The 10,769-nt window shown below is 36.3% G+C and overlaps 1 pseudogene; it reads right to left on the bottom strand.

The window, feature by feature from the left end:
* Window positions 1–1,237: 1,237 nt before the first annotated feature.
* Window positions 1,238–8,966, bottom strand: LOC127448778 (ubiquitin carboxyl-terminal hydrolase CYLD-like; annotated as a pseudogene).
* Between the last annotated feature and the right edge of the window lie 1,803 nt (window positions 8,967–10,769).

Genomic DNA, 10,769 nt, shown 5'->3' with positions numbered 1-10,769 from the left:
TATTTCTTTTTCAAATCCTGGTACAATTGTTTACAGGTAATTATATTTAACTGACTGTAATTCGATTTAACTGAATTTGTCAGGTGAAATCAATTGACATTGACTCCACCCCCAGGGCTAAGCTCTGTCTGCATAATGATTCCATCATGCAGGCAGCACTTATTGATTTAGAGTCAAGCATTAGTATATTTCCTGTGCATTTAAATAATTGCTTGCCGATCACAGGTCTGCTCCTCTCTCTGCCTTTGACAATGCTTTGTGAATATAGCATGTGGTGGCTGTGTTTTCATGCATTCTCTTTGTTCTACAGGAAGTGAAGAGTTGAGAGAGCTCACAATGACAGCACGGGCAATGGAAAAAGAGTGTAAGAGAGAGAGAGAGAGAGAGAGAGAGAGAGAGAGAGGATGTTGGGTGCTTTGACAGAACAGAAGAGGATTTAGTTTGTAAGCAGCAGACAAAAAAAATTAAAATGTATTAAAGGAATAGTTCACTCAACTACTTCAGTACAGTGTATGGTCATATGGACCAGATCATTTATTTTGCCTGTTTTTTTATTTATTTATTTTTATTTTGGAGTTAGACTGCTGGTTCCATGCTCACTTTGATTATATGGAAAAGAGTGGCAGGATTATTCTTAAAAAATACACCTTTTTTGTTCCACAGAAGTCATATGGGTTTAGAAGGACATGAGGGTGAGTATATGATGACAGAATTTTCATTTTTGGGTGAACTATCCCTTTGCAGGTTGAAGGCTGAGAATCTTTAAATCATATTTGTTTTTTGTTTTTTATAAAATCTCCTTTCATTCAACAGTTCCCAGTGTTACACAATCAATCTTGGGAATTTTTCCTTAGTGTATGCCTGAAATCCTGCTTTTATAAAACATGGATTAAAGCAGCAAAATCGTCAAGTTGGGAAGTCATTTATTTATGCAAGGGAAGAAAATAAACATTTCAATTTGATGTAAATGTTTAAAGTGAAGCTTGTTCCTTATAGCTTACCTAAACCCAAGTGTAAAAGCTTTATCACAGCACAAACCACTTTAACTTATTCAGTACGGATGCCATTGCTCTGTTTTGTTCCCTTGCTGCCTCTTCTGCTGTTTAAACAACTACAGTTCCTCTGAAGCTTCACAGATGCTTTATGATGGTGTAAAAACAGAGAATGACACAAACAAGCAAATACTCATCTAGGTTTATCCCTGTTTGGTAAAGGGAGGAATGTAATGAGCTTAGATCTATCAGATCTATGTGTCCCTCGCCGAGGCAGAGAGAGGAAGTAGAGGATGTTGTTTCTCATTACAGTGTCACTTACAAAATATATGTATTTATTAGTTAATCTTTGTTATTGGATTTAAATAAAATATAATAGGACAAAAACGTAAACCAATCTTCAAGAGAGAGCATGTATAATTAATTGATGTCTGGCGATTCTTTTTATTTATTTTTTTGTTTGTTTTTTTACCTACAGAGCTTAAATATTCTTCTAAAATGCTTTGTTTGTGTTCAGCAGAAGAAAAAAAGTCACACACATCTAGGATGGCATGGGGTGCCAACCCAGATGTGATAATTTTTATTTTTGGGTGAACTATCCCTTTATCCTCTCAGTATTAAAAGTACTTTATTATTAAACATAAACAAAAATGTATTGACCCCCTTTCTACATATAACAATTAGGCAGCAAGCTACAGTAGGTCTGCTCACAGTTCAGTGATGGATTATAGTAAAAACAAAAAATTAAAAAAAAAAAAAATCCTTCCATTCTGGTAAGATAATAAAGATTTTCAAGAGTAGCACATATTTACATTGTCATTTCTTAAATACATAAAACACATTTGAACTAGATTTATTCAAGTCTAAATCAGTTAAAGAATATCACCATCCTCATCTAGCATGTTCAAAGAGCATGAATCACTCACTCAGTCATTATTATCATAGGAAATTGATTCCAACAGAAAGTGTACATTTTTGGGAACTGAATAAATGCTCAAATGTGGAGCAGAAGCATTTAGTTTTATGATGTAATTATTACAATCCATTACTAAGCAGACCTAGTCATTGACAATCAGATAGCGAGTTCTTATTTATTGTTTGTGCATGTCTGTCTTCAGCATTGATTTAATCATTAATAAACAGACATACTCTGACTCTGGTGAAGGTACATGTAACAGTCACAGAAGAGTCTTTTCACCACACCGTCCATCTCTCAAGGTACCTGATTTGCTAGCTGAGCCGGAGACATATGTAGGTACTTCCCAACCTCAGGACATGTCCTCACCTTTGGGATATTGTAGCCATCTTTTTCACCTACAAACAGGTAAATGCATGACTCTAACATGTGCAAACTTCGGTAGAATGATGCTCGCAGACATTTCAAAATCTTAAACTTTAGTCAAGCACAGATTCCACACACAAACACTTACCCTTCTGATCAGCCATACTGTCAAAGAAGATCCAGTCAGTATCTTGTGGTCCATATTTAACGAAAGACACATAGTGGCTGGTCTCTATGCACAGCACAGCAAACAGCTCTAGTTTCTCTCGTGGAGGAGTGTGTGTATTAGCCCCTGAACTCTGTGAGTAACAGTAGCCCTGAGGAAGTTGCAGGGTGCTAGGTTTGTGACACTGACACTGCTGGTGAGAGTGAACCTGAGTGCAATATGCACATAAAACACATAATTTAATTTTTCTTTGAGGTATGTGTTGTGGGTTGGCTTCAGATATCCAAAAGGGTTAAATATAATATAATATAAAATAATATCATATCATATTTTGCTGACATCTAAGAGAAATGATCTGCACTTTACTTTGCATATCCTATTTTGCATAAAAACTCAAATTGTTTTTCTAATCAAGAGATTGCAATTAATAATTATACAATTAAATATCAAGAGTAAGCAGATAAATGCAAAATTTATGTTTAGTTTCCTAGCTGAGCAGACATTTCAGACAGAAGTATTTGAATGCTGTATCACTAAACACTTGATCTCTGAAGCAATCAGCACACTCCTCTTTTGCCAGATGACCACAAAACACACACCGCTGAGGACCTAATAAACAAACGTATGTAAACATCCACACCTTAGAAAACCTGATAGTGCAGAAACAGGGAAACACAACACTGGGACCATCCTGACATCTTTGTATTTGTATACATTTTTCGGCAGGTTACCATCAGAAAGAAGACCAGTGATATCCAGCTCTGTAGAAGGAATGATTTTTGGAAACATTTTGAAACTCTTTCCTCAGCGAGGAATAGTAAGAATCAAATAGGCAGGACCTGGATGAATAAAGAATAAAACAGTAAATAAATACTCTGAATAACAGCTCATTCTAGATTGTGGATCCGTTTTAAGGAGAAATACACACAGGTTGATTGTACCATTTAGGCCACAATTTACTTTAGAAATATTTAAGCAGAGATAAACAGCACCATCTGCAGATCTAATGTAGACTTGCACAAGCAAATACACAACTTAAAGGAGACTCTCACCCATCAAAAACACAAAACACACACAGAGAAGAACGACTGTACCTCTGATAGTTTAAGACTGTTGCTGTAAAGGAATGTTCCAGTAGTTGTTTAACCGTTGGCAGGACCAAAGGATGGTTGTAATCCATAAAGGTTTGGTAGAATTAACAGCTTTGCACTTTATCTTGACCTTTATTACCTGACTGGCTCCTAAAGGCAGAAAAAGTGGTTAAATTATGTAAATGTATTAATAAAAAGAAGGTATTACGCGTCCAACATAAGGATGCCCCGGTATAAAAATTATAATTATATAATTAAAAGGATATATTTAAAATTATATATTACAATTACAATAATTACAAATGAAAGCAAATTATAAATTGTTAATAAAAATGTAATAAATTGCTTTCATTGTAATTCAGTATACAATATAACAATAGGCTGTATTTATTTATTATTATTTTTTTATATTGGCAGGGCAAGTACTGTATAAATTTACTGTGGACCAGCAGAAAAATCCTTCATGTTGAGCCCTGTACTGTCTTAATAGTTCGAGCCAACCCATTTTTAGCAGAAGAAAAGTATAATTAAAGGACAGACAATGAAAAGGTGTTCTACCTCAGTTTAAGTGGAGGATCTAGAGGCAGAACCTCTTGCATGAGAGAGAGGAACTCATCAGGATGAAATCAATACTGCATAAATGCCATCTCAAACTCGTATTATTTTCTGTCTTCTTCGGAACACAAACAAAGCTATTTTGATGGAGATATGATGTGAATATAACACAGAACATATCTCCATCAAAATATCTTAGTTTTTGCTGCGCAGAAGAAAGGAAGTCATACGAGTTTGAGATGGCATAAGCGTGAGTAAATGTTGAAAGACTTATCATTTTTGGGTAAACAATTCCTTTAACTTTTCTGTATGAAACCTGACATACTTAACCGAGCTGAATAGTGTTATGACATCAAGACAGAAGCATATCCTTCTCATCTGTGGTGTAAGTGGGGCAGTGGCCACGTTTTTGCAGTTGCTGCCGAAGCTTCATCACACTCCTGTCTGGCACAAAACCTTGTCTGTAAAATAAGACAAAATGCACAGGTTATTTATATTCTCCTAATAGCTAATATATGTGCTATGAGGATGACTGGAACTGCTTTCAAAATTCAATTTTAAAGAAAAAGGTGTAAAACTGAACTTAAAGGAATAGTTAATCTCAACTCAACTCAACTCAACCTTTATTTATAGAGCACATTGATAACAACAGGAGTTGACCCAAAGTGCTTTACAACACACATTTAGATCACAACATAATAAGCATAATATACCCTTATATAAATACTACTAAATACCTAAGCCTAAAATCTATATCCATAATTAAAATTTATTCAAAAGCAAATGAATAAAAATGTTTTTTTAAAGAAGATTTAAAAAGGCAGAGCGTCGGAGCTGTCCTGATATGAAGCGGAAGCTTGTTCCAGAGTTTGGGGCCTACAATAGCAAATGCACGATTGCCCTTCAATTTGTAGCGACAACGAGGAACTTTCAGCAGAAGTTGGTCAGCTGACCTAAGTGCTCTAGTAGGAGAGTAAAGGTCACAGAGATATTGAGGCGCGAGACCAGATAGAGCTTTGCATACATAGAGCAGAATTTTAAAATCTATCCTCCAATTTATAGGAAGCCAGTGTAGGGATGCTAATACTGGTGTAATGTGGTCAAACTTTCTAGACACTGTAAGGAGTCTAGCGGCAGCATTCTGGATCAACTGTAAATGGGACAAGGCAGTTTGAGGCAGTCCGGTATACAATAAGTTGCAGTAATCTAACCTTGACGATATTAGCGAGTGAATCACAATTTCTAGATCTGACTTAGAGAGAACGTTTTTTACTTTTGCAATTGATCTCAGATGGAAAAAGCTGCTCTTAACAACAGCACTGATCTGTCTATTTAAAAGTAGTGGTGAGTCTAAGATCACTCCAAGGCTCCTTGCATGATCTTGCACATTTAACGACAGCAGACCTAGCTGGTCGACCAGTCCAGGAAAAGAGGACTTGGAGGGGCTGAGAATCAGAACTTCAGTTTTGCTATCCAAAAATCCAAAAATGAAAATTCTCTCATCATTTATTCACCCTCATGCCAACCCAGATGTGTGTGACTTGCTTTCTTCTGCTAAACACAAACAAAGATTTTCAGAAGAATATTTCAGCTCTGTAGGTCCATACAATGCAAGTGAATGGGTACCAAAATGTTGAAGCTCCAAAAGCACATATAGGCAGCATAAAAGTTATCCATAAGACTCCAATAGTTAAATCCATGTCTTCAGAAGATCAGTGTGGGTGAGAAACAGATACATTTTAAGTCCGTTTTTACTACCAAGCTCCACTATCATGTTCACATACTTTTTGAATTATGTGAAATACATGTGATTTATTATTTGAATTTGCATTCTTTGTGCATTTCGCCACCTACTGGGCAGGGAGGAGAATTTATAGTAAAAAGGATTTAAATATTGAACTGTTTCTCATCCACACCTATCATATCACTTCTGAAGATATAGATTTAAAGGGGCCATGACATGCCTTTTTTAATTTAATATGTTCCTTGAAGTTGACATAATATTAGTCAAGATTTTCACACAAAAACAGTCATATATTTGTAAAACATTTTAATTTTCCACCCTAATTCTGACCCTTGTCAGAAATGCTCTGTTTTGGTGTTGCTTCTCCTTTAAAGTATTAGTTTTACCCAAAAATGAAAATGTTTACCCATTTACTCACCCTCATGCCATCCATTTTTTGTGTGAATTATTACTTTAAGACTTGACAGGAAAATGAACACACTAAACCCACTATTATGATTGGCACGCTGCTCTTGACTGACCTGCTCTCTCCTTGCCATCTCACTGCTCATCACTGTCGGGCGGGGCTATGGAAGTGATTAAAGGAAAAAGGTGTGTTTGACTTAAACTGTGCCTGGACTTTCCGATCGGCGAGATTCGCCTGTTGCAATCGGGGTAGGAGTTTTGTGCTTCCCGTCGTGTACTGAACATACATCAGTCATGCGCAGATAACGTGATATTTGTTTTCTTTAATGCAAAAGAATTGGAATTCAGATAGACAGCAGTTAGAATTTTACATCTAATAACCAGAAACATTATTCATTTGAAAAGGTTATGTGCTGCATTTACTGCTGTGTGTACAAGAAGAAAGTCCAATAAAAGCCTATATTATTTTAATATCAATAAAGGAGTCCGAATTTTTAATAATTTTGAATTGTTTTTATGTATGAGTAAACATGATATTACTATGATAAACATAATATGACATGAAATAAACATGATGTACTGTTATAAAAACACAGATTTGTGAAAGTTTTCGCCAAACTGGAGATGTCAAAATAAACACCTTTGTAATAGCATTCTACCATAGTATTCTTACTATTTCTGCCACAGATTGATATCGCAGAAGTAGCAAGAGTAGTATGTGAAGTATGCCATTGCCAGGCGGCTGCTCTCGAATCACTCTCGCAGTACTTTGACAGCATACATCACGGTGATGTGGCAGTGGCGCTGTCTAAAGTTGGATAAAATTTGAATCCGACATGCACTGTTTCAAGTCTGGCACTGACTGGTCTGCGCAGTGCTGCATGAAGTCGAACACACCTAGAGTAAGCATTGATGTGATGTTGTGGAGGTGGTCAGATGCAAATGTCTACCACAGTGTAGCATCACAATATGGAGGAAGTAGAGTATGTGTTGTTTTGGCAGCTTGGTTTCAACAAATGCTCTTTTTGCAGTGAGGAGGATGTTTTGAGTTCTGAAACTTAAAGTATGTTTTAATAGTAAAATGAGCTCTTATACTGTGCGTTAAAAGTTCAAGAAAAATTGTATTCCTCAAAGGATGGCCCCTTTAATCACTGGAGTCACATGGATTACATTTATGTTGCTTTTATTTGATTATGGAGCTTCAAAATGTTGGTACCCATTAATTTTCATTGTGAGGACCTAAAGAGCTGCAATATTCTTCTAAAAACCTTAGTTTGAATTCAGCAGAAGAAAGAAAGTCATATACATCTGCGAAGGCATGAAGGTGAGTAAATGATGAGAGAATTTTCATTTTTGAGTAAACTATTGCTTTAAAGTTTGCTCAAAAATGAAAATGTTGTCATCAATTACTCATCCATATATTGTCCCAAACCCCAGTCACCATTCACTGACTTTGCATCTTCTTTTTTTTCCATACAACAAAAGTGAATGCTAACTGAGGCTATCACTCCATAAAAGAATGAAAGTCACATGAACAACATGAGGGTGAGAATATACTGACAGAATTCGATCCCTTTAAACCATAAGCTGACCTGTGGAGAGGGTTGACTATGTCTTTCAGAAGAGTGTTTTGAATGGGTTGGTCTGCACTTTGTGTGGACTTAAAAAGCAGAGAATCCAGGACTGATGAACAGGAAAACAAACTGGTGAAGAATAAAAAAAAATAATTAAAAATTAAAAAAAAAAAAACACACAGAACTCAGAATGTCTCTGTGTTGGCAATTGCTACTGAGATGATTCACGTAAGATTCATTCCTGCAGTATGCAGTAAATGAGAAAAGTTCATTCCTAGCATTTCAACATGAACTGAGTTGAGTTCTCACCTGAACAGGGCAGAGTCCATATAACAGGAGTTGCAGTGACCCTGAATGGTCTTCATACGGCCAACCAATCACTTCGACACATCTTCTGATCTAACAAGTAGTACATTCTCCAGAGCCAATGCCTAATCATGATCTGTTATAGAGAAAAAGAGTGGTACAATGATGTAAAATGCAACTGTTATAGGTCTGTCTTCCACTAGGTGGCAACATTACAATATTATTCATGGCTACAATCTACCAGCGCAGCCCTTGTGAGAACTGAACTCCACTGTACAATGAAACTCCACAAAATCCACAGACCATTGTAACAAGACAAGTCTTTACCAGAATGTCCATTAAACACTTTCTCCTTTGTACCAAAGAAACTGTCATCAGGTTGACAAGATGACAATTTCACAAATAATCCACATTTAGGCGGACAGGAGATGTAACACTTTTCTTTAAATGTTCCATCATTCACTCCACAGACTTCCTCCTAAATAAAAAAATCGTTTTAACACATGTTGACTACACAGATCATGAAGCTTGTAGTTTCATTTCATTTTCAGAGCTGTGAAAAATCAGAACAGATGTTTCTAATGACTAGAAGGTGAAGGTGTTTGTTTTCCCTATTAAGAACAATAAGCATTTACTTTTAAATTGTAAAATTAGATATAAATTTAGCCAGTTCTATAAAATGACCCCCAACCTAGGCCTAGAAGGTAATTTGTCCCAGCTGTCATCTGATTTTTATTAAATTTATGAAATACATGTGATTTTATCCTTCATTTTTTTGTCATCTACTAAACCAAATATTCCATGTAATTATGTATTTTCACAATTAAGTTGACTAATAACAGACCAATCATCATCCCAGTAAAACAAATCGATTCATCTGAAAAAAACAAACAAACAAAAAAACATACAAATATATGAATTACATACCAAATAGGCCTATTAATAAATCCATATTTAGACACCCCTGTATTTAATTAAAACTTTATTATTTAACAACATCATCCGATTTTACAGTTCCCCCACCTCTGAAATCCCAATTTACTATCAAGGTTACTATCTATCATTAACAGGCAATAGTTAGTGATAGATAGTAACCTTGATAACCTTGATAGTTGTGCTCAAAAGTTTGCATACCCTGGCAGAAATTGTGAAATTTTGGCATTGATTTTGAAAATATGACTGATCATGCAAACAAAAAAAAAAAAAAAAAAAAAAAAAAAAAAAAACTGTCTTTTATTTAAGGATAGTGATCATATGAAGCCATTTATTATCACATAGTTGTTTGGCTCCTTTTTAAATCATAATGATAACAGAAATCACCCAAATGGCCCTGATCAAAAGTTTACATACCCTTGAATGTTTGGCCTTGTTACAGACACACAAGGTGACACACACAGGTTTAAATGGCAATTAAAGGTTAATTTCCCACACCTGTGGCTTTTTAAATTGCAATTAGTGTCTGTGTATAAATAGTCAATGAGTTTGTTAGCTCTCACATGGATGCACTGAGCAGGCTAGATACTGAGCCATGGGGAGCAGAAAAGAACTGTCAAAAGACCTGCGTAACAAGGTAATGGAACTTTATAAAGATGGAAAAGGATATAAAAAGATAACCAAAGCCTTGAAAATGCCAGTCAGTACTGTTCAATCACTTATTAAGAAGTGAAAAAATACCAAGCCAAAGTCAGGTAGACCAAGAAAGATTTCAGCCACAACTGCCAGAAGAATTGTTCGGGATACAAAGAAAAACCCACAGGTAACCTCAGGAGAAATACAGGCTGCTCTGGCAAAAGACGGTGTGGTTGTTTCAAGGAGCACAATTCGACGATACTTGAACAAAAATTAGCTGCATTAGTCGAGTTGCCAGAAAGAAGCCTTTACTGCGACAATGCCACAAAAAAGCCCAGTTACAATATGCCCGACAACACCTCGACACGACTAACAGCTTCTGGCACATTGTAATTTGGAGTGACGAGACCAAAATAGAGTTTTATGGTCACAACCATAAGCGCTATGCCTATAGTGAAAAGAATACCATCCCCACTGTGAAGCATGGTGGTGGCTCACTGATGTTTTGGGGGTGTGTGAGCTCTAAAGGAATCTTGTCAAAATTGATGGCAAGATGAATGCAGCATGTTATCAGAAAATACTGGCAGACAATTTGCATTCTTCTGCATGAAATCTGCGCATGGGACGCTCTTGGACTTTCCATCACGACAATGACCCTAAGCACAAGGCCAAGTTGACCCTTCAGTGGTTACAACAGAAAAAGGTGAAGGCTCTGGAGTGGCCATCACAGTCTCCTGACCTTAATATCATCGAGCCACTCTGAGGAGATCTCAGTCGTGTGGTTCATGCAAGACCACCGAAGACTTTGCATGATCTGGAGGCATTTTGTCAAGACGAATGGGCAGCTATACCACCTGCAAGAATTTGGGGCCTCATAGACAACTATTACAAAAGACTGCAAGCTGTCATTGATGCTAAAGGGGGCAATACACAGTATTAAGAACTAAGGGTATGCAGACTTTAGAACAGGAGTAATTTCATTTTTTTATTTGTTGCCATGTTTTGTTTTATGATTGTGCCATTCTGTTATAACCTACAGTTGAATATGAATCCCATAAGAAATAAAAGAAATGTGTTTTGCCTAC

Source organism: Myxocyprinus asiaticus, chromosome 12, assembly GCF_019703515.2.
Source record: "Myxocyprinus asiaticus isolate MX2 ecotype Aquarium Trade chromosome 12, UBuf_Myxa_2, whole genome shotgun sequence".
NCBI lineage: Eukaryota > Metazoa > Chordata > Actinopteri > Cypriniformes > Catostomidae > Myxocyprinus > Myxocyprinus asiaticus.
Note: the sequence above shows the minus strand (reverse complement) of the source record. Positions and strands in the feature narration are given on the sequence as shown.